The following is a 4,815-nucleotide window of genomic DNA, read 5'->3' as shown; positions in this document are numbered from 1 at the left end:
GGGTTGCTCGTAAACAGTGAACAAGGAGGGTCCAGTTGCATGTGGGGCTGCGTTAAGGCTCCCCTGGGGAGTCCAGTTGTACCCAAAGCCTTCCTTTCGGAGCACTTTGTGATGGTCCAAGGGGAATCGCAATGCGTTTTCTGAGGCCCGCTTTTTCAGTCTTCTCCCATTGCGCCGAGGGCTATATTTAGGCTTGCGGTGAAAGAGTGAACCCGGAGGGTCCAGTTGCATGTGGGGCTGCATAAAGGCTCCCCTGGGGAGTTCAGTTGTACCCGAAGCCTTCCTTTGGGGGCACTTCTGGATGGGCGAATTAGGCTTTTAACGCATTTTCTGGGGCCCGAGTTTTCAGTCGACTGCCAGGCGGGCCAGGGCTATATTTAGGGTTGCTGTGAAAGAGCGAATACGGAGGGTCCAGTTGCATGTGGGGCTGCGTAAAGGCTCCCCTGGGGAGTCCAGTTGTACCCAAAGCCTTCCTCTGGGGGCACTTTTGGATGGGCGAATTAGGCTTTTAATGCATTTTCTGGGGCCCGAGTTTTCAGTCAACTGCCAGGCGGGCCAAGGCTATATTTAGGGTTGCTGTGAAAGAGTGAACCCGGAGGGTCCAGTTGCATGTGGGGCTGAATAAAGGCTCCCCTGGGGAGTTCAGTTGTACCCAAAGCCTTCCTTTGGGGGCACTTCTGGATGGGTGAATGGGGCTTGAAACGCATTTTCTGGAGCCCGAGTTTTCAGTCTTCTGCCATGGTGGCTAGGGTTATATTTAGGGTTGCTCGTAAACAGTGAACAAGGAGGGTCCAGTTGCATGTGGGGCTGCGTAAAGGCTCCCCTGGGGAGTTCAGTTGTACCCAAAGCCTTCCTCTTGGGGCACTTTTGGATGGGCGAATTAGGCTTTTAACGCATTTTCTGGGGCCCGAGTTTTCAGTCAACTGCCAGGCGGGCCAGGGCTATATTTAGGGTTGCTGTGAAAGAGTGAACCCGGAGGGTCCAGTTGCATGTGGGGCTGCATAAAGGCTCCCCTGGGGAGTTTACTTGTACCCAAAGCCTTCCTTTGGGGGCACTTTTGGATGGTCGAATGGGGCTTGTAGCACGTTTGCTGGGGCCCGATTTTTCAGTCGTCTGCCATGCTGGCCAGGGTTATATTTTAGGGTTGCTGTGAAAGAGCGAATACGGAGGGTCCAGTTGCATGTGGGGCTGCATAAAGGCTCCCCTGGGGAGTTCACTTGTACCCAAAGCCTTCCTTTGGGGGCACTTCTGGATGGGTGAATGGGGCTTGAAACGCATTTTCTGGAGCCTGAGTTTTCAGTCTTCTGCCATGGTGGCTAGGGGTATATTTAGGGTTGCTCGTAAACAGTGAACAAGGAGGGTCCAGTTGCATGTGGGGCTGCGTAAAGGCTCCCCTGGGGAGTTCAGTTGTACCCAAAGCCTTCCTTTGGGGGCACTTCTGGATGGGTGAATGGGGCTTGAAACGCATTTTCTGGAGCCTGAGTTTTCAGCCTTCTGCCATGGTGGCTAGGGGTATATTTAGGGTTGCTCGTAAACAGTGAACAAGGAGGGTCCAGTTGCATGTGGGGCTGCGTAAAGGCTCCCCTGGGGAGTCCATTTGTACCCAAAGCCTTCCTTTGGGGGCACTTTTGGATGGTCCAAGGGGAATCGTTATGCGTTTCTGAGGCCCGCTTTTTCAGTCTTCTCCCATTGCGCCGAGGGCTATATTTAGGCTTGCGGTGAAAGAGTGAACCCGGAGGGTCCAGTTGCATGTGGGGCTGCATAAAGGCTCCCCTGGGGAGTTCACTTGTACCCAAAGCCTTCCTTTGGGGGCACTTCTGGATGGGTGAATGGGGCTTGAAACGCTTTTTCTGTGGCCCGAGTTTTCAGTTTTCTGCCATGCTGGCTAGTGTTATATTTAGGGTTGCTTGTAAACAGCGAACACGGGGGGTCCAGTTGCGTATGGGCCTGCATAAAGGCTCCCCTGGGGAGTTCAGTTGTACCCAAAGCCTTCCTCTTGGGGCACTTTTGGATGGGCTAATTAGGCTTTTAACGCATTTTCTGGGGCCCGAGTTTTCAGTCCACTGCCAGGCGGGCCAGGGCTATATTTAGGGTTGCTGTGAAAGAGTGAACCCGGAGGGTCCAGTTGCATGTGGGGCTGCATAAAGGCTCCCCTGGGGAGTTCACTTGTACCCAAAGCCTTCCTTTGGGGGCACTTTTGGATGGTCGAATGGGGCTTGTAGCACGTTTGCTGGGGCCCGATTTTTCAGTCGTCTGCCATGCTGGCCAGGGTTATATTTTAGGGTTGCTGTGAAAGAGCGAATACGGAGGGTCCAGTTGCATGTGGGGCTGCGTAAAGGCTCCCCTGGGGAGTTCACTTGTACCCAAAGCCTTCCTTTGGGGGCACTTTTTGATGGGCGAATGGGGCTCGTAACACATTTTCTGGAGCCTGAGTTTTCAGTCTTCTGCCATGGTGGCTAGGGGTATATTTAGGGTTGCTCGTAAACAGTGAACAAGGAGGGTCCAGTTGCATGTGGGGCTGCGTAAAGGCTCCCCTGGGGAGTCTAGTTGTACCCAAAGCCTTCCTTTGGGGGCACTTTGGGATGGTCCAAGGGGAATCGCAATGCGTTTTCTGAGGCCCGCTTTTTCAGTCTTCTCCCATTGCGCCGAGGGCTATATTTAGGCTTGCGGTGAAAGAGTGAACCCGGAGGGTCCAGTTGCATGAGGGGCTGCGTTAAGGCTCCGCTGGGGAGTCCAGTTGTACCCAAAGCCTTCCTTTGGGAGCACTTTTGGATGGTCCAAGGGGAATCGCAATGCGTTTTCTGAGGCCCGCTTTTTTCAGTCTTCTCCCATTGCGCCGAGGGCTATATTTAGGGTTGCTGTGAAAGAGCGAATACGGAGGGACCAGTTGCATGTGGGGATGCGTTAAGGCTCCCCTGGGGAGTTCAGTTGTACCCAAAGCCTTCCTCTGGGGGCACTTTTGGATGGGCGAATGGGGCTTGTAGCACGTTTTCTGGGGCCCGATTTTTCAGTCGTCTGCCATGCTGGTTAGGGTTATATTTAGGGTTGCTGTGAAAGAGCGAATACGGAATGTCCAGTTGCATGTGGGGCTGCGTAAAGGCTCCCCTGGGGAGTTCAGATGTACCCAAAGCCTTCCTTTGGGGGCACTTTTGGATGGGCGAATGGGGCTCGTAACACATTTTCTGTGGCCCGAGCTTTCAGTCGAATGCCAGGCGTGCTAGGGCTATATTTAGGCTTGCGGTGAAAGAGCGAATACGGAGGGTCCAGTTGCATGTGGGGCTGCGTTAAGGCTCCCCTGGGGAGTTCAGTTGTACCCAAAGCCTTCCTTTGGGGGCACTTCTGGATGGTCCAAGGGGAAGCGCAATGCGTTTTCTGAGGCCCGCTTTTTCAGTCTTCTCCCATTGCGCCGAGGGCTATATTTAGGCTTGCGGTGAAAGAGTGAACCCGGAGGGTCCAGTTGCATGTGGGGCTGCATAAAGGCTCCCCTGGGGAGTTCAGTTGTACCCAAAGCCTTCCTTTGGGGGCACTTCTGGATGGGTGAATGGGGCTTGAAACACATTTTCTGGAGCCCGAGTTTTCAGCCTTCTGCCATGGTGGCTAGGGGTATATTTAGGGTTGCTCGTAAACAGTGAACAAGGAGGGTCCAGTTGCATGTGGGGCTGCGTAAAGGCTCCCCTGGGGAGTTCACTTGTACCCAAAGCCTTCCTCTTGGGGCACTTTTGGATGGGCGAATTAGGCTTTTAACGCATTTTCTGGGGCCCGAGTTTTCAGTCAACTGCCAGGCAGGCCAGGGCTATATTTAGGGTTGCTGTGAAAGAGTGAACCCGGAGGGTCCAGTTGCATGTGGGGCTGCATAAAGGCTCCCCTGGGGAGTTCACTTGTACCCAAAGCCTTCCTTTGGGGGCACTTTTGGATGGTCGAATGGGGCTTGTAGCACGTTTGCTGGGGCCCGATTTTTCAGTCGTCTGCCATGCTGGCCAGGGTTATATTTTAGGGTTGCTGTGAAAGAGCGAATACGGAGGGTCCAGTTGCATGTGGGGCTGCATAAAGGCTCCCCTGGGGAGTTCACTTGTACCCAAAGCCTTCCTTTGGGGGCACTTCTGGATGGGTGAATGGGGCTTGAAACGCATTTTCTGGAGCCTGAGTTTTCAGTCTTCTGCCATGGTGGCTAGGGGTATATTTAGGGTTGCTCGTAAACAGTGAACAAGGAGGGTCCAGTTGCATGTGGGGCTGCGTAAAGGCTCCCCTGGGGAGTTCAGTTGTACCCAAAGCCTTCCTTTGGGGGCACTTTTGGATGGTCCAAGGGGAATCGTTATGCGTTTCTGAGGCCCGCTTTTTCAGTCTTCTCCCATTGCGCCGAGGGCTATATTTAGGCTTGCGGTGAAAGAGTGAACCCGGAGGGTCCAGTTGCATGTGGGGCTGCATAAAGGCTCCCCTGGGGAGTCTAGTTGTACCCAAAGCCTTCCTTTGGGGGCACTTTTGGATGGTCCAAGGGGAATTGTTATGCGTTTCTGAGGCCCGATTTTTCAGTCGTCTGCCATGCTGGCCAGGGTAATATTTTAGGGTTGCTGTGAAAGAGCGAATACGGAGGGTCCAGTTGCATGTGGGGCTGCGTAAAGGCTCCCCTGGGGAGTCCATTTGTACCCAAAGCCTTCCTTTGGGGGCACTTTTGGATGGTCCAAGGGGAATCGTTATGCGTTTCTGAGGCCCGCTTTTTCAGTCTTCTCCCATTGCGCCGAGGGCTATATTTAGGCTTGCGGTGAAAGAGTGAACCCGGAGGGTCCAGTTGCATGTGGGGCTGCGTAAAGGCTCCCC

The sequence above is a fragment of the Anas acuta genome, unplaced genomic scaffold (genome assembly GCF_963932015.1).
Source record: "Anas acuta unplaced genomic scaffold, bAnaAcu1.1 SCAFFOLD_80, whole genome shotgun sequence".
NCBI lineage: Eukaryota > Metazoa > Chordata > Aves > Anseriformes > Anatidae > Anas > Anas acuta.
This window is presented reverse-complemented; position numbering follows the sequence as displayed.